Below are 20,618 nucleotides of genomic sequence, written 5' to 3'. Positions count from 1 at the left end.
ATTCTCAATGGTGAAAAACTGAAAGCATTTCCTCTAAGATCAGGAACGAGACAAGGATGTCCACTCTCACCACTATTATTCAACATAGTTTTGGAAGTCCTAGCCACGGCAATCAGAGAAGAAAAAGAAATAAAAGGAATACAAATTGGAAAAGAAGAAGTAAAACTGTCACTGTTTGCAGATGACATGATACTATACATAGAGAATCCTAAAAATGCCACCAGAAAACTACTAGAGCTAATCAATGAATTTGGTAAAGTTGCAGGATACAAAATTAATGCACAGAAATCTCTTGCATTCCTATACACTAATGATGAAAAATCTGAAAGAGAAATTATGTAAACACTCCCATTTACCATTGCAACAAAAAGAATAAAATACCTAGGAGCAAACTTACCTAGGGAGGCAAAAGACCTGTATGCAGAAAACTGTAAGACACTGATGAAAGCAATTAAAGATGATACCAACAGATGGAGAGATATACCATGTTCTTGGATTGGAAGAATCAATATTGTGAAAATGACTATACTACCCAAAGCAATCTACAGATTCAATGCACTCCCTATCAAATTACCAATGGCAGTTTTTACGGAACTAGAACAAATCATCTTAAAATTTGTATGTAGACACAAAAGACCCTGAATAGCCAAAGCAGTCTTGAGGGAAAAAAACGGAGCTGGAGGAATCAGACTCCCTGACTTCAGACTATACTACAAAGCTACAGTAATCAAGATGATATGGTACTGGCACAAAAACAGAAACATAGATCAATGGAACAAGATAGAAAGCCCAGAGATAAACCCACACACCTATGGTCAATTAATCTATGACAAAGGAGGCAAAGATATACAATGGAGAAAAGACAGTCTCTTCAATAAGTGGTGCTGGGAAAACTGGACAGCTACATGTAAAAGAATGAAAGTAGAACACTCCCTAACACCATACACAAAAATAAACTCAAAATGGATTCGAGACCTAAATGTAAGATCGGACAGTATAAAACTCTTAGAGGAAAACATAGGAAGAACACTCTTTGACATAAATCTCAGCAAGATCTTTTTTGATCCACCTCCTAGAGTAATTGAAATAAAAACAAAAATAAACAAATGGGACCTAATGAAACTTCAAAGCTTTTGCACAGCAAAGGAAACCATAAACAAGACGAGAAGACAACCCTCAGAATGGGAGAAAATATTTGCAAACGAATCAACAAAGGATTAATCTCCAAAATATATAAACAGTGCATGCAGCTCAATATTAAAGAAACAAACAACCCAATCCAAAAATGGGCAGAAGCCCTAAATAGACATTTCTCCAAAGAAGACATACAGATGGCCAAGAAGCACATGAAAAGCTGCTCAACATCACTAATTATTAGAGAAATGCAAATCAAAACTACAATGAGGTATCACCTCACACCAGTTAGAATGGGCATCATCAGAAAATCTACAAACAACAAATGCTGGAGAGGGTGTGGAGAAAAGGGAACCCTCTTGCACTGTTGGTGGGAATGTAAATTGATACAGCCACTATGGAGAACAGTATGGAGGTTCCTTAAAAAACTAAAAATAGAACTACCATACGACCCAGCAATCCCACTACTGGGCATATACCCTGAGAAAACCATAATTCAAAAAGACACATACACCCCAATGTTCATTGCAGCACTATTTACAATAGCCAGGTCATGGAAGCAACCTAAATGTCCATCGACAGACAAATGGATCAAGAAGTGGTGGTACATATATACAATGGAATATTACTCAGCCATAAAAAGGAACGAAATTGAGTCATTTGTTGAGATGTGGATGGATCTAGAGACTGTCATACAGAGTGAAATAATTCAGAAAGAGAAAAACAAATATCGTATATTAATGCATGTATGTGGAACCTAGAAAAATGGTACAGATGAACCGGTTTGCAGGGCAGAAGGTGAGACACAGTTGTAGAGAACAAACGTATGGACACCAAGGGGGAAAACCGCGGTGGGGTGGGGATGGTGGTGTGCTGAATTGGGCGATTGGGATTGTCATGTATACACTGATGTGTATAAAATTGATGACTAATAATAACCTGCAGTATAAACAAACAAACAAACAAAAAAACAGCTAATACTAAACTTTCTTTGGGTTATTCATATGGAAATATGTTAATATAAATGTTTCAGACATTACATGAAATTTCTAAAAATCTTATATATTCTGGTATAATGTTATAAGTCATAATTCTAGTTATTACTTTAAAATGTATATCTCAGAAATAACTAAATTTCCTTGTCAATTGCATTATTATGAACTTTCATCAAATCTTTAACTGTGGTCATTTTTAAGTCTTTTTTCATTTACAGACAGTTCTGGGTGTACTCTGATGCTTTTGCAAAAATGTTCCTATAAAAAGGTTTCATCTTCAAGGAATTCATGGAAAAGACTGACAAGTACAGGTTTCTGGTAACTGACTATACTGCTGAACTGAATGAATAAGCATTTTCAGAACTCTAATGGAAAACTGATGAATTCATAAAAGTGCTAACAAAAGATCAAGATGAAAAAAAAAATTAATTACATGGGACTGAGTGAACTGATGAGGATGATTATAATTTTTGTGACTTTCTGTTTGAATAAAAAAAAATGATAAGCTAGGAACTGTAATCTAATTATTCAGTACTTACTATAACATCTGAAACTTTTTATGAAAATATTTTATAAAGAAGCTATAATATCTCCTGCCTTTGTCTTGGTATGGGAACCATTTCTAAGTTGTTGATGATATGTAGGTTTTATAGTACCTCCTCTCTATAATGGAAAACAAAATCTAATTAATAGTAGCTACCATTTATATATCACTTAATAGTTTGTAAAACACTGCCACATATATCTTCTCATTTGATCCTCAAGACAATTTTATAGGTAATATTATTGTATCATTAGTTAATTTTACTAGTTAAAATCTTTATCCTCCCAGAGGTTAAGTAACACTCCAAGTTTTCTTGATTAATCAATTACAGAACCAAGATCTGACCTACATCTTCTGACACTCGAGTACATGCTCTGTATATTTTATTGCTACCTTTTGCTTGGGTAAATTATCTTGGTCAAGTTTTTTGATCAATATGGACTTTATCTTTCTCTGCAAAATACAGGCAGTATTTAATAGATTCCAAAGGATATTTTCAGCCCTATACATCATTTTCTTTTGCATACTCTTGGCAGACATGAAAGTGGATAATTTTTTTTTTTTTTTTTTTTACCTACAGGACCAACCATAAGGGAACTAGATATAATTAACCCCTTATCAGATAGATTTAATTTGCCACATGGTGATTCTTTCCCAAGACTTAATCTAAAACTGATAATAATGTCTATCCTAATACCTATATCTGGTGAGGTCATAGAAAAATAGAAATAAAATGAAAAATTTGGATAACTATCATGAATGTTTCCTTTGGAAATTAACTTGGTGAAAAAAGAATTAAAAATCTTAAATTATTCAATATTAAATTATTCTAACACTAATTCAGAATGCACCCCTATGTTCATAGCAGCACTATTCACAATTGCCAAGATATGGAAGCGACCTGTGTCCATCAACAGATGAACGGATAAAGAAGACGTGATATATGTATATACACAATGGAATACTACTCAGCCATAAAAAAGAATGAAATTTTGCCATTTGCAGCAACATGGATGGACCTAGAGATGATCATACTAAGTGAAGTAAGTCAGAAAGAGAAAGACAAATATCATATGATATCACTTACATGCGGAATCTAAAAATTACAACAAACTAGTAAATATAACAAAAGAGTAGCAGACTCACAGATATAGAGAACAAACTAGTGGTTACCAGTGGGGAGAGGGAAGGGGGGAGGGGCAAGATAGGGGTAGGAGATTAAAAAAATTACTAAATATTCAATTATTAAGTATTCAAACAATGGTTTGCACAAATTTACACTTCAATACCAAGAAAGAGGATCTGAGAAGCATAGATCAAGAAACTATATTCAGGACTTCCCTCGGAGTCCAGTGGTTAAGACTCCGTGCTCCCAATGCAGGGGGCATGGGTTCGATCCTTGGTTGAGGAACTATGATCCCGCATGACCCACGGTCCAAAAAAAAAAAAAAAAGAAAGAAGCTATATTCAGCATAGCTTTCTAAATAGTTCTCTAATTATATCTTTCATTCAGCTAATTTAGTACATTATAACAATTCTCTAAATGGAGGAATACTGTATAATATTGTACTATTGCAAGATCAGAAAGCATGGGTTCAAGTCCTGATTTCTCCATTTTAGCTGAGTGACCTTGAGCAAATTGTTTAATGTTGTTGTGGTTCAGTTCCCTGAGCTGTAAAACAGTACCTCTGTTAGAATGGAGAGAACTGAATGACTTAAATGGCTTAATACATACAAATCATTAAGTACTGTGCCAAGTACACCATAAGTGCTGCATAAGTGAAAGTACTATTAATAACCATGTTATGTTGCTACTGTTACTATTACATCTGGCAAAAACCTTAAAACCTGTATGATATTCTACCTCCCATAGACCTTTGGTCATCTACTAATCTAGGACATTTCATGAATTTTTTTTTCTCAAACATCGATTAAACTTCAAGGAAAGGGCCTTAAAGCAAACTTCTTTATTCTTTTCCTTAGAGGTAGGTGGCAAGTTTAAAGAGAGGTCAGCATAATCTAGGTTTGTGTCTGAGCAAAGAGGAAATGCTGGGAATCTAGGAAGTTTGTCAATTTTTTTATACAAAATGTGTCATGCATATTCTTTACTGCCAAATCATGTTACTAATCTCATAAAAATACTTTTTAACTTATTTGACCTCAAGAAGAGTACACCATAGTACTCCTCCTGCTTACAAAAAGGGAAATAACACCTGGCATGAATTAAAATATTTTAAATAATTGACAACGGTAAAAGCAAGCTGCAAATTTTTACCCTGAGTAGAACAAGTTTTGCAATTAATTTTAAACTATGGGTAGAAATGATCTTTCGAGAAATGATGTTGTAGAATTAAGCAAACACATATCACTAGCCCAATAACATATTCAAAATTAATATAGAAAGGATATTTGGTGGCCTCATGGTAGGGTCACATCTGTTGAGAAAGGCTGTGGTCTGGTGTTGACTGAGGATCAAAAGATAGACAACATGGGTTTTTAAACCTTATAAAACTCCTTAACTGTTAATATGATTAAAGAGCTGCCTATATCAGAAAAACTCAAAATAGAGGCTTACGGGAGATAGAAGTTCCTTCCCTCTCTTGTTCTGTCATCCTGGCTGCTTGAGCTCCAGCTGCTCTTCATGCCAGCACTGTGGGCAGTGGGAGAGGGTAAATAGGAGTAAATGTCACAGGCCACAGACCTTATTTCTTAAGGAGACCTCCTGGAAGTCCTGCCCAACACTTACACTTAACATTTCACCGCCCACTTGGTTATGCAGCTGTGCATCTCTGAGACGGCATGAGTTGGGACAATGCAGTCTTTTCCTCTGAGTGGCAATCTTGGTGTTCTGCTATGGGTAGGGGAGGAGAGGAGAGCTGCTGGCGTAGACAATTAAGAGTCTGAGCCACCATTCATTTAAGTCATAATTAAAGCAGTTCTATCAGTTCCAGGCAAGCAAAAGCCACAATATTTGATGGAGATCTTTGAGACATTAACCACAATGCAAAGTGCCTGTCTTCAAGTGTGTAAAATAAAAATCAACACATTACTGTTTGGGTAGTAGGGGTTGGCACCGACAAGTCCAACATAGCTATTAAACAGTGATTAAGTCTGGGCCATGAAGTCAGGTCACCCAGGTTGAGCTGCAGTTCATACCAACTGTATGAACGTGGGTAAGTCACGTGACACCTGAGATTCCTCATTTGTGAAGTGGGGAAAATGTTACCTATTTGTTGAGGTTGTTGTGAGAATTAAATAAGTTAAAAATGGAAAGTTAATCAGTACAGAACTCTGCTGAGACCCAGTTGGTTGGTGTTCAATAAATATTGGCTGTTATTAAAATTTATATTTTATTGGTGTTATACTGAAGGCACACATTATCTAAAAGCCTTCATACTACATAAAGGTATATAATGAAAACAAAAAATTCAATTAAATGTATATATTAGTTTTATGCTTATTAAATTTACATTTAATTTTAGACCACATATTATTACTGTGTGTAAAGTCTAATAATCTATATTTCACAGAGAATTTTAAATAAATACATAGACTGCTAAAGAAAACTGCAAAAACTTCATAATAAGTAGGACTGTATTTCTATTATGAATTTTAGCATACATTTTTGCAGTATTAATAACCAAGAAAGTCATACATAGTATCCAAAAGAGAGAATAAAAGAATACCCTTAGCTTAAAAATCATTTGATCCTAATTAAATCACAAGTATATTGTAGAATAAAGCCCAGATTCCTATTAGTGAAATTCTATCTATTTAAAGTTTTATAAAATCTACTCAGCATTCTACATTAGTGTCTTGGAAATAATCAGCTCTCTGGTATTATTTATAAAGTATACTCATTAAAGGAACTGTAGAAATCTTGATACACTGATGAATTGCACCCTCCAGTGGAAAAAAAATTTATCCATAAAAACTTAGTATGCTTCTGCAATGCAGGTTTAATGCATTAAAATGTGCTTTTACCTAAAAATTTTAATGTAATTATGTTTTATAACCTGCACTAATGTATATCTGCCACTATTCATTTCCTCTGGGTCTCCAGAGAGTTGCTCTGAGTTTCAGAATCTATTGTGTAAACAGGCCATTAAATGCTGGGAAAGTAAAAGAGCTTTAAATGAAAAAATTAAAAAGAAAAAAAGATAAAATTGGACATGCGCATGCATAAATTGAATATTTTCTAAAAGAATATCCTTTACCCTGTATTTCATGTAGAAATAGTTTAGATATATTATACCATATCATCAGGCAAATGTTTCATTATTCTTCAAAATATATGATTTTTTCAATTGGAAAAATATGAATTACTGCTTGTAAAATTATTATTTTTCAGAAAGAACTGAAAGGCTGAGCACGTCTCTGTGTTTTTCACTATAGTCTGAGAAGCACACAAGTTGACACCAACAGGATGTAAGAGGTATGTTTTGAACACAGATCAGTTTGACTCCAAAACTGAACTCATCCCACAATATTCTATACCAATCCTATGGTTACCGACCCCTTGCTCAATCTTCTTCTACTTCTCACGGATCAACAGCACACTATCAAAATCAGGAGCAGGTATCACCTAAAACTGAGGTCCTTTTCTTAGCTGTCATCTCTCCTTGAAATTCCTCCCTCCTTTGCTTTCCTCTCTCTGCTGCAATGTGACCTCAAAAATCCCCTCTATTTTCCCAATTCTTCTCTAGCCTTGCCTTACACACCATACACACCAGGCAAAACGAAAGCCTGATAATCCAACTTGAGTGCCTTCTATCCTAGCACGCTCATTAGAGGATTTCCAAACCTCTTTCTTGCAGATGGTCATACTAAGAAATACAATTTTCTCTCCGTGCTGCCACTTTGCCAAACAAACATCTGCTGTCCTTGACAAATGAACTTAAAGCTTTCTCACAAAAGAAAGCAAACACAATTTTTTATCTTTGTTACCTGAAGCTCTGACAGCCCAGGGCCTAATTCTGACACCCTCTGTCTCCCCTGTGCTCCTTTGATCCTGTCTCTTATCAGAAACACTTCTGGAACCAGCCTAGGCATTGAGCTGTCAAGTAAGATTTGTTCTCACCCTTCTTGAATACCTTCCTCAACCTAATGCAATGTTTTAATGTTGCTGGTTCCAGGTTTAATTTCTACTTCTTCAAAGTTCTTTATTTACTCCACTTGTTTTACTTATTTATAAATATTTTACTTGGTTCTTCATCTCTTTAAAAATGTAACCCCCACTCCCTCAACTTTTTATTTTTTATTTAATTGAAATGTAGTTGATTTACAATATTGTGTTAGTTTCAGGTATAAAGCATAGTGATTCAGTATTTTTGCAGATTATATTCCATTATAGGTTATTAGACAATAATGGGTAGAATTCTCTGTGCTACACTGTATATCCTTGTTGCTTACCTTTTTTATATATAGTAGTTTGTATCTGTTAATCCCATACCCCTAATTTGTCCCTCCCCCCTTCCCTTTACCCTTTGGTAAGCACAGGTTTGTTTTCTATATCTGTGAGTCTGCTTCTGTTTTGTATATACTGTACATTCATTTGTATTAGGTTTCAGATTCCACATATAAGTGGTATTATATATCAGTACTATTTGTCTTTCTCTGTCTGACACTTTACTAAGTATAATATTCTCTAGGTCCATCCACGTTGTTGTAAATGGCAGTAGTTCATCCTTTTTATTCTGAATAATATTCCATTCTGTATGTACACCACCTCTCTTTAATCCAGTCATATGTTGATGAGCACCTGGATTGCTTCCGTGTCTTGGCTATTGTAAACAGTGCTGCTATGAACACTGGGGTGCACATATCTTTTCCAATTAGTGTTTTCATTTTTTTCTGGATATATATATCCAGGAGTGGGATTGCTGGATCATATGGTAACTCTACTTTTAGTTTTTTAAGGTACCTCCATACTGTTTTCCATAGTAGCTGCACCAATTTACATTCCCACCAACAGTGTAGGAGGATTGCATTTCCTCCACATCCTCTCCAACATTTGTTATTTGTAGATTTTTTGATGACAGACATTCTGGCAGGTGTGAAGTGATACCTCATTATGGTTTTGATTTGCATTTCTCTAATAATTAGTGATGTTGAGCATCTTTTCCTGTGCCTGTGAGCCATTTGTATGTCTTCTCTGGAAAAATGTCTATTCAAGTTTTCTTGATTGGATTGTTTGTTATTGAGTTGTATGGGCTGTTTGTATATTTTGGAAATTAACCCCTTGTCGGTTGCTTCATTTGCAAATATTTTTTCCTCTTCCATAGGCTGTCTTTTTGTTTTGTTGATGGTTTCCTTTGCTGTGCAAAAGCTTTTAAGTTTAATTAGGTCCCACTTGTTTACTTTTGCTTTTATTTCTTTTGCCTTAGGAGACTGATCCAAGAAAATATTGCTGTGGTTTATGTCAAAGAGTGTTTCCCCTATGTTTTCTTCTAAGAGTTTTATGGTTTCATGTTTTACAGTTAGGACTGTAAACCATTTTGAGTCTATGTTTGTATATGGTGTCAAGGAATGTTCTAAAAGATCTATATTTTTTACTCCTCTCCCCCACATTTTGTGTTTTTATGTCATATTTTACATCTTCATGCTTATCACTTTACTGTTTATTGTACTTATAGTTGCTTTCACAACTTTGTTTTGTTTTGTAATCTACATACTGGCTTATTTAAGCGATCTGCAATCCTTACTATATATTTGCCTTTCCTGTTGGGATTTTCCTTTTCCTATAGATTTTTACTTCTTTTCCATTTAGAGGAGACCCCAAATAGCCAAAGCAATCTTGAGAAAGAACAAAGCTGGAGGCATCACACTTCCTGATTTCAAACTATACTACAAAGCTATAGTAATCAAAACAGCTTGGCATTGGCATGAAAACAGACACATTGATTAATGGAATAGAATCAAGAGCTCAGAAATAATCCTGTGCATATAAGGTCAATTAATTTTCGACAAATGAGCAAGATATATAATGGGGGGAAGATAGTCTCTTCAATAAAGATGTTGGGAAAGCTGGACAGCCACATACCAAAGAATGAAACTGGACTCCTCTCTTACGCCATACACAAAAATCAACTCAAGATAGATTAAAGACTTAAATGTAAGACCTGAGACCATAAAACATCTAGAAGAAAACAGGTGGTAAGCTCCTCGACATTGGTATTAGCAATAATTTTTTGGATTTAACAACAAAAGCAAAAACTAGCAAGTGGGACTACGTCAAAAAAAAGCTTCTGCATAGCAAACTGAAAGGCAACCTTCAAAATAGGAAAAAATATTTGCAAACCACATACCTAGCAAGGAGTTAATATCCAGGGCTTCCCTGATGGCGCAGTGGTTAAGAATCTGCCTGCCAATGCAGGGGACACAGGTTCAAGCCCTGGTCTGGGAAGATCCCACATGCTGTGGAGCAACTAAGCCTATGTGCCACAACTACTGAGTCTGCGCTCTAGAGCCCGCAAGCCACAACTACTAAACCCACGTGCCACAACTACCGAAGCCCACGCGCCTAGAGCCTGTGCTCCGCAACAAGAGAAGCCACAGCAGTGAGAAGCCTGTGCACCTCAACGAAGAGTAGCCCCCACTCACCACAACTAGAGAAAGCCCATGCACAGCAATGAAGACCCAACATAGCCAAAAATAAATTTAAAAAAAAAATGGGCAAAGGACCTACATAGACAATTTTTCAAAGAAGTCATACAAATGGCCAACAAGTACATGAAAAGTTGCTCAGCATCACTAATCCTCAGGGAAACACAAATCAAAACCACAATATGTCACTTCTCATTCGTTAGGATGTTTATTATCAAAAAGACAAGATAACAAATGTTGGTGAGGATGTGGAGAAGAGGAAATCCTTGTACACTGTTAGTGGAAATGTAAACTGGTACACCACTATCAAAAACAGTATGGTGGTTCCTCAAGAAATTAAAAATGGAATCATTATCTCAAAGAGTTATATGCACTCCCATGTTTATTACAGTATTATTCACAATAGCCAAAATATGGAAACAACCTAAGTGTCTGTAGACGGATGAATGGATAAAGAAAATGAAATATATATACATATTATCCAGCCTTAACAAAAATGAGAAGGAAATCCTGCCTTTGCAACCTGGAGGCATTAGGCTAAGTGAATAAGCCAGACAGATACAAAGACAAATATGAATACTACTTGTTACCACTTATATGTGGAATCAAAAAACAAAAAAGTCAAACTCATAGAAACAGTAGAAAAGCAGTTGCCAGGGGCTGGGAAGTAGGGGAAATAGGGAGAGTGATAAAAGGGCACAAACTTTCAGTTATCAGATGAATAAGGTCTGAGGATCTAATGCATAACATGGTGACTATAACTAATAACATTGTATTGTATAATTGAAATTTGTTCAAAGAGTAGAACTTAAATGTTCTCACTAAAAAAAAAAAGTAAATATGTGAGGTGATGTGTTAATTAATTTGATAATGTATTAACTTACAACGTATATGTATGTCAAATCATCATATTGTACACTTTAAATATCTTACAATTTTATTGTCAATTATACCTCAATAAATTTGAAAAAAAAGTTTTACTCTAGGTAGCAGAGAAGTCCCTGAGACTACATTAAGTTTTATAGTCACTGTGTTTTCATAAGGTGAAAAAGCTTTCTTATTCCTTGCCCAGCATATGTGACATGCTCTGACTTTCGAGTCTAAAGTCTAAGGGACTGTAAGTACTATGACATTACTTGACACCTTTTCTTTATGGTACTTTAAAAAAAAAAAATTTTTCCTCACTATAAAAATACATGTTTATAATAGAAAAGTTGAATTTTTTTTAAAAAAATTGAAGAAAAGAAAATCTTATGTCACTCCACAACCTAGAGAGAATTCCTATTAATATTTTGGTGCAATGTTTTCCAATCTTTACTCAGTAATAATTTTTTTATACATGTGACCATACCATATGAACAAAAAGTACTCTTTTACACATAAAAATTATTATGTAAGCATTTTCTATGTTATTACATTTACAAAAATAAATATATCATTACAAAATTACAAAAATGAATATATCATTTTTATTGAGCGATCAGTTCGGTGCTTTGTGACCACCTAGAGGGGTGGGATGGGGGGGGGGGGGGGAGGGAGATGCAAGAGGGAAGAGATATGGGGATATATGTATATGTATAGCTGATTCACTTTGTTATAAAGCAGAAACTAACACACCGTTGTAAAGCAATGATACTCCAATAAAGATGTTAAAAAAAAAAAAAACTACATTGAGACACCACTTCAATTCCATTAAGATGGCTGTGATAAAAAAGACAGACAATAAGGCAAGGATGTGGAGAAACTGGAATTCACAATCCTCATACATTGCTGTTGGGTACATACAATGGGGCAGTCACCAAAAAAAAAAAATATATATATATATATATATAATTCATATAATATAAAGTTTACCCTTTTAAAGCATACAATTCAGTGGTTTTTAGTGTATCCACAAAGTTGTACAACTATTACCACAATCTAATTTTAGAACAGTTTCATTACCCCAAAAGAAACCTGTACCCATCAGCAGTCGTTCCCTTACTCCCTTTTTCCCTAGACCCTTACAACTACTAATCTACTTTCTGTTTTTGTGAATATCGCTATCCATTTCATATAACTGGAATCACTCAATATGTGGTCATTTATGTTTCACATCTTTCACTTAGCACAGTTTTTCAAGACTCATCCATATTGTAGTATGTATCAGTACTTTAATCCCTTTCATGGCAGAATAGTATTAAATTGTATGAATATACCAGATTTTGTTTATCTGTTCATCAGCTGATGGACATTTGGGTTTTTTCCACCTTTTGGCTATAATGAATAATACTGCCATAAACATCTGTTTACAAGTTTTTGTGTGAACATATGTTTTCAGTTCTCTTGGGTATATACCTAGGAGTGGAATTGCTGGGTCATATGGTAACCCGTGTGTTTAACTTTTTGAGAAACTGACAAAGTATTTTCCAAAGTGGGTGCCCCATATTATGTTTCCACCAGCAGTGTATGAGGATTCCAACTTCTCCACAGACTTGCCAATGCTTGTTATCTTTTTAATTATGACCATCCTAGTTGATGTGAAGTGGTAGGTATGTACTTGTGGTTTTGATTTGCATTTCTATACAGACTATGATGTTGAGCAACTTTTCATGTGTTTATTGGCCTTTATATATCTTGGGAGAAATGTCTATTCAAATCCAATGTCCATTTTAAAAACTGGGTTTTTTTTTACTCATAAGATTTTAAAATATATTCTGGATACTAGATCCTCATCAAATTTATCATATGCAAATACTTTCTCCCATTTTCAGGTTGTCTTTTCACTTTCCTGATAGCGTCCTTTCCTTTTGGTACTTTTACAAGATGGAGGGCTTGAATGTCACTTTCCAACCATGCTTTTCTTATTTTTTAAAAGTCTCTATTGTTCTTTGCAGAAACTAACAGGTAGCCAGCCTGCAAAACTGAATTCCAGCCCAGCATCACAATGCAGAATTTTGAAGGGTGGACTGGAAGTTAATAGACAACAACTTAATAAATGGCACATAGGAAGGTTAAGAGTTCATTATCAATTATAAATTGTTTTTTTCTTTACAAAAAAAAAAAAAACTTTGATACTGTTGATCCTCTCTTTTAAGTGATTGTTTCCATTTCATTGATATCTGTTCTTTGTTGTTTCCAGCCTTATAACCTCTTTGGAATTTGGTGGGGGGGGGTGCTTATTTCTTAAAATGAATGCATAGGTCAAGGATTTTCAGTTTTTCTTCATTTCTAGTGTGACCATTTAAAGTTAAAATTGCCCTCTAAACATGATTTTAGCTGTCACATTTGTTTTGATATATTTTTATTATTATTCAGTTCAAAATATTTTCTAAATTTTATTGAGATTATTTTCTTTTTCTTATGGGCTACCCATGTATTAATGAATTTCCAAACATTTGGGGTTTTCAAGTTATCTTTTTTTGTACTAATATGTACATATATAATAATGTTTTATATATATAATTAGTATATAAAATATTATGCAATAGTATACTTATCTTTTTATATAAGTAAATAAAATAGTATATAATATGTATACACATATGGATAAATAGAAATTTATAAGTATATATTATAAAATATATAGATAATTTAGTACAGGCATACGTTTGAAATTGTTATATCTTCTGCATGGATTGCAAATTATGATGATATGTCCTTCTATCTCAAATAACTCATTTATGTTAAAGTCTACTTTGTCTGATATTAATATACATACATCAATCTACCTTTGGTTAGTATTTGCATAGTGTATCATTTTCCAAATATGTCCTTTTAACTTTGTGTTGTCTGTAATAATCAAGTTTTTGTAGTAATTAAGTCTGTAGTAGCAAGTTTTTGTCTTTTTTTTCACTCAGTCTGTCAATGACTGTCCTTTTAATGGAATAGTTTGGTCAATTTACAGTTAAGTAATTAATTATTACATTTGGTTTTAAGTCGACCATCTTACTATATTTTTCTATTTGTTTCAAATGCTCTTTCTTTTTCTCTCCTTTCTTTTCTTCATCTTGATTCTTTTTTCAGTGTTCAATTTCCCCACCTCTATTAGCCTATTTATTAAACATTTGTTTAATTTTGATTTTAGTAGTTACTCCAGGGGTTATAACAAACATCCTTGAGTTATTAAAGTTGTATATAAATTAGAACTTCTAACACATGCTGGACAGCACAGGACCTTAGAAATTCTTAATTCAATTCAATATATCTTGTCTTTTATGTTATTATTTTGTTAATCCCACAGTCATTTTCATTATTATTTTCACAGTCAATTTGCATTTACTCATGTTATTCTTTATTCTTTCCTTCACTACATTGCTTCCATCTGTGATTTTTCCCTTTGCCTAAAAGTCTCCATTTGGTATTTCTGGAACTGTGAGTCTGCAGTTAGTGAATTCTCTCAAGATTGGCTTATTTCAATACTTTTTATCTTGCTCTCATTTGAAGGATTTGTTCTAGCTCAGCAGTTATCTTTTTTGAGCGTCATTAAGATATCATTAAGATGTCTTTTGGCTTCTTAGGCTTCCATTGGGAAGTCAGCTCTTGGTCTAATTTTGCTCCTCTAATGCCAATACTCTTTTTTCCCTATGCATGCTTTAAAAATTTTTTTCCTATCTCCAATTTTCAGCAGTTTTACTATGACATGCCCAATTTTACTTTTCTTTGAACTTATCCTGCTTGGAGCTCCTAGTATTTCTTGAATCTCTGGCTTGATGTCTCTCATCAATGGGAAATTCTCAGCTACTATCTTTCAAAATACTGCCTCTTCCTCATTGTCATTCTCCTCTCCTGCTGCTGTGGTTCTATTAAGATTTGTGTTTGGTGTTTTATGTGTTCTACATATTTCTTTTTCCTCTTTTCTGTATTACCCATTCCTGCTTTCTTTGTGTTTTATTTTGGATATTTCTTCTGATTTATCTTTTAGTTCAATAGTTTCTCTTCAGCTCTTTCTAATCTTAGGTTAAACACATCCATTCTTCTAAATTTCACCTGTCATATTTTCCTGTTCTAGAATTTCTATTTGATTTCCATTTTCAATATTCTCTGTCAATTCCTTGAACATATTACTCATAGTCTATTTGTTGTTGTTGTATTGGTCCAATAACTTCATTTTCTTGATCTCCTGTGGATCTGTTTTGTCTGTCTTTTACTTTTTTGGAATAGCCTGTGTGTTTGATTCAATGCTGGATATTGTATATTAAAAATTAACAAGTTAAGAGTCTGGATGATGTCACCTTAATCAAGACAGCATTTGGTTTTGCTCCTGGCAGGCAGAGAGGCTAAGAGAAGAAGCAATTCCTGATTGTCTTTCTCAAAGGAATAAAAATGTTAAGGGCTTCAGGGCTGTGATGGGTGGTCTATTTCTAGTACATTCTTACTCATAGGTTAGGCCTTTCAGAGTCCCAGCTGAAAACATGGGGTGTTTATTAGGGCCCTTCCTTTCTCGGGGTCCTTAAATTTCAATGTTCATCTCCCTGCCTCATGAGTCTGTCAAGGATCTACTCATTTTATCAGCCTCTCAGTTGCTTCCTTCCAGTCAGTAACTGCCTTTAGGGAGAAGCCCCTGCCTCCCAAAGCCAGATCACCTCTTTGAGCCTCTTTTTCTTGCAGACCAGGCCCTCACAACTCCTCACACATAACCCTGGTAGCTATGCCATGCATTCAAAACAGTACCTTTTGTTAAAAAACATTTTGTCCTAGCTGTTCACAGCAGGAGAATTGGTTCCAGCTACTTAATTCACCATTGCTGATACTGGAATTCCTCCATGCAAAAAAATTTTAAGTTTATATGGTTGATTTAACAATTTTTTTCCCTTAATTGCTTCTGAATTCTCATTCGTGGTGAGAGAGACCTTCACCATTTTACTGTTATTTAGAAGTTTGTGTTTTGTTATAGTTCTTTTATGGTTTCAGCTTTTACATTTAAATTTTTGATACATTTGGGATTTATCTTGATTCACTGAGGTTATATATAACTTACTTTTATTTCTGATGCCCACCTCTTTATCTATCTTCATTTATTGGATATTCTATCTTTATGTCACAGACTTGAAATTTTACCTTTTTATATAGTAAATTAACCTGTGAATTTGAATCTCTGGAATTTCAATTTTTCTATTGTTTCATTGTATGTCCCTGTTCAAGTGTCTGTGTGACATTCTTTTTTTTATGACTTTAAGATTGACTGTCATGCCATACTCTGCATGCATTTAAAGTAAATAATTTGATCAGTTATGATATATGTATACACTAGTGAAACCATCACTACAATCAAAATAATTAAAATTTTCTTGTGCCCTTTTTTAATTTATCACAAACTCTGATGCCACCCATTGTGACTAAGCAACAAACTGTCATTTTAATCTGCAGTTTCTAGACATTTGATAAATGGAATCATGTAGAATATACTCATTTTGTCTTTTATTCAAGTTATTTTGAGACTCATCTATGTTGTTGTCTTTGGCATTAGTTTGTTCCTTCTTATAGTTAAGTAATAGTATTCTATATATTTGTTTATCCATTCACCTGTTGTTGGACATTTAGGTTGACCCCTATTTAGGGCTATCACAAGTAAAGCTGCTATAAAATTTTGTATATAAGACTGTGTGGATATAATGCTTTGGTTTCTTTTGAATAACGACGGAATGGCTAGGGCTTCCCTGGTTGCGCAGTGGTTAAGAATCTGCCTGCCAATGCAGGGGACACGGCTTCGAGCTCTGGTCCAGGAATATCCCACATGCCGCGGAGCAACTAAGCCTGAGCGCCACAGCTACTGAGCCTGCGCTCTAGAGCCCGTGAGCCACAGCTACTGAGCCTGCATGTCACAACTACTGAAGCCCATGTGCCTAGAGCCCGTGCTCTGCAACAAGCCAATGCAATGAGAAGCCCACGCACCACAACAAAGAGTAGCCCCCGCTCGCCGCAACTAGAGAAAGCCGTGCACAGCAACGAAGACCCAACACAGCCAAAAATAAATAAATAATTTATCAAAAAAAAAAGATGGAATGGCTAGCTTGTATGTGTAATTTTCTGAAATTGCTCAACTATTTTCTAAAGTGCTTGTATTCCAATAAGAAGTGAATGAGATTTCCAGCTGATATGCATCTTTATCAAGACTTGATACTGTCAGTCTTTATAAGTTTAGTTATGCTTATGGATGTATCTCACTGTGATTTTTATTAGCATCTCCTTTAAGATGCAATTTATGACTCTACTACCCAAAGCAATCTACAGATTCAATGCAATCCCTATCAAACTACCACTGGCATTTTTCACAGAACTAGAACAAAAAATTTCACAATTTGTATGGAGACACAAAAGACCCCGAATAGCCAAAGCAATCCTGAGAACGAAAAATGGAGCTGGAGGAATCAGGCTCCCTGACTTCAGACTATATTACAAAGCTACAGTAATCAAGACAGTTTGGTACTGGCACAAAAACAGAAATATAGATCAATGGAACAGGATAGAAAGACCAGAGATAAACCCACGCACATATGGTCACCTTATCTTTGATAAAGGAGGCAAGCATATACAGTGGAGAAAAGACAGCCTCTTCAATAAGTGGTGCTGGGAAAATTGGACAGGTACATGTAAAAGTATGAAATTAGAACACTCCCTGACACCATACACAAAAATAAACTCAAAATGGATTAAAGACCTAAGTGTAAAGCCAGACACTATCAAACTCTTAGAGGAAAACATAGGCAGAAAACTCTATGACATAAATCGCAGCAAGATCCTTCTTGACCCAGCTCCTAGAGAAATGGAAATAAAAACACAAATAAACAAATGGGACCTAATGAAACTTAAAAGCTTTTGCACAGCAAAGGAAACCATAAACAAGACAAAAAGACAACCCTCAGAATGGGAGAAAATATTTGCAAATGAAGCAACTGACAAAGGATTAATCTCCAAGATTTACAAGCAGCTCATGCAGCTCAATAACAAAAAAACAAACAACCCAATCCAAAAATGGGCAGAAGACCTAAATAGACATTTCTCCAAAGAAGATATACAGATGGCCAACAGACACATGAAAGAATCCTCAACATCCTTAATCATTAGAGAAATGCAAATCAAAACTACAATGAGGTATCATCTCACACCGGTCAGAATGGCCATCATCAAAACATCTAGAAACAATAAATGCTGGAGAGGGTGTGGAGAAAAGGGAACCCTCTTGCACTGTTGGTGGGAATGTAAATTGATACAGCCACTATGGAGAACAGTATGGAGGTTCCTTAAAAAACTAAAAATAGAACTACCATACGACCCAGCAATCCCACTACTGGGCATATACCCTGAGAAAACCATAATTCAAAAAGAGTCATGTACCAAAATGTTCATTGCAGCTCTATTTACAATAGCCAGGACATGGAAGCAACCAAAGTGTCCATCATCGGATGAATGGATAAAGAAGATGTGGCACATATATACAATGGAATATTACTCAGCCATAAAAAGAAATGAAATGGAGGTATTTGTAATGAGGTGGATGGAGTTAGAGTCTGTCATACAGAGTGAAGTAAGTCAGAAAGAGAAAAACAAATACAGTATGCTAACACATATATATGGAATCTAAGGAAAAAAAAAAAAAAAGGTCATGAAGAACCTAGTGGCAAGATGGGAATAAAGACACAAACCTACTAAAGAATGGACTTGAGGATATGGGGAGGGGGAGGGGTGAGATGTGACAGGGTGAGAGAGTGTCATGGACATATATACACTACCAAATGTAAAATAGATAGCTAGTGGGAAGCAGCCGCATAGCACAGGGAGATCAGCTCGGTGCTTTGTGACCACCTAGAGGGGTGGGATAGGGAGGGTGGGAGGGAGACGCAAGAGGGAGGGGATATGGGGATATATGTATATGTATAGCTGATTCACTTTGCTATACAGCAGAAACTAACACACCATTGTAAAGCAATTATACTTCAATAAAGATGTTAAAAAAAAAAAGATGCAATTTAAAGATAAGATCTTTCATGTACTTATCTTCTTTCATGAAGTGTCTGTTCAAATATTTTGCTCATTTTACATATTTTTTTCCTTCTCATTAGTTGCAAGAGTCCGTTTTATTTTGGGAGCATATGTTTCTCAAATACCTTCTCCTAATCTTTGGCTTGCCTTTTGATTTTCTTAATTGGTTTTGAAAAACAAAAGTTTTTAATACTGATTAAGTCCATACGTTGATGTCTTCAAATCTACAGATCAATTTGAGGACAACTGACATCTTTACAATATTGATTCTTCCAATCTATGAATATGACATATTTCTTCAATGTCTTCTTTAATTTCTCTGAGTTGGGTTTTAGGGGTTGTTCTCAGAAAACAATGGCCCACAGGCCATTCAGCTCATGGCTTGTTTTTTGTATGGTCCGTGAGATAAGAATAATTTTTACATTTTAAAGGGTTGTCATAAAAATGAAGAATAAAATGGAAAAGATACTACCCGCAGTTCACAAACCTAAAATATTTCATATCTGGTCCTTTACAGAAAAGTCTGTCAGCCCTGTTGTAGAGAATTGTGTATAGAGGTCTTGAACATAATTCATTAGATTCATTCCCAGGTATTTTATACCTCTGATGCCATCCAGTGACATCTTTTATGACTAAGTTTATTTAAAATGTTACATGCCTGGTACAGAGGGGTTGTTTAATGGATATTCAACAAAGAAATGAAGAAAACCATTTTCATTTTCAGAAATAAATTTGTGAAACAGCCTGCTAAAGGATGCTGAATTAAGACCATGACAGATCAGCAAAAGGAAGACACAGGAAAGAGATTCTGAAGAGTGTAGATTTCCTTTCTGTCTTGGCTTTCTGCCTCTGCGCTTTCCTTTTCGGCCCCCCGCCCCACTGCTACTTCCTCTGACAAAGACTTCTGACACCTTAGGGACATGGATGTTGGTGCTATACCATCGAGGAAAACATAAAGGCATTATTTTTTCAATTTTATTTTCTTACTGTTCATTGCTGGTGTATTAGCGAGGGTTCTCCAGAGAAACAGAACCAACAGGATAGATAGATAGAGGATAGACAGACAGCTATTCTAAGGAACTGGCTTGCATGACTGATTCTGAGGGCTGATAAGTCTAAAATCCATAGGGCAGGCCTGCAGGCTGGAAACTCGGGTAAGAGTTGCTGTTCCAGTCTTGAGTCCAAATACTTCAGGGAATCAGGCTGGAAACCCAGACAGAGTTTCTATGCTGACGTCTCGAGGCGAATAGCTTCCTCGGTAAAGCTTAGCCTTTGCTCTAAGACGTTCAACTGATTGCATTAGGTCTAACAAAGACTCTCTCCTTGACCAAACTTTAACCAGGTGCTCCTAAACTCCCTTCTCAATTAGGCTCTGACTT

General features: G+C 35.1%; 1 protein-coding gene across 1 annotated transcript in view; it reads right to left on the bottom strand.

Moving 5' to 3' along the window:
- The window catches only part of CRB1 (crumbs cell polarity complex component 1), a 276,850-nt gene that overhangs the window by 255,213 nt on the left and 1,019 nt on the right, over positions 1-20,618 (bottom strand). The gene's annotated exons all lie outside the window — the stretch shown is intronic.

The sequence above is a fragment of the Balaenoptera musculus genome, chromosome 1, assembly GCF_009873245.2.
Source record: "Balaenoptera musculus isolate JJ_BM4_2016_0621 chromosome 1, mBalMus1.pri.v3, whole genome shotgun sequence".
NCBI lineage: Eukaryota > Metazoa > Chordata > Mammalia > Artiodactyla > Balaenopteridae > Balaenoptera > Balaenoptera musculus.
This window is presented reverse-complemented; position numbering and strand designations above follow the sequence as displayed.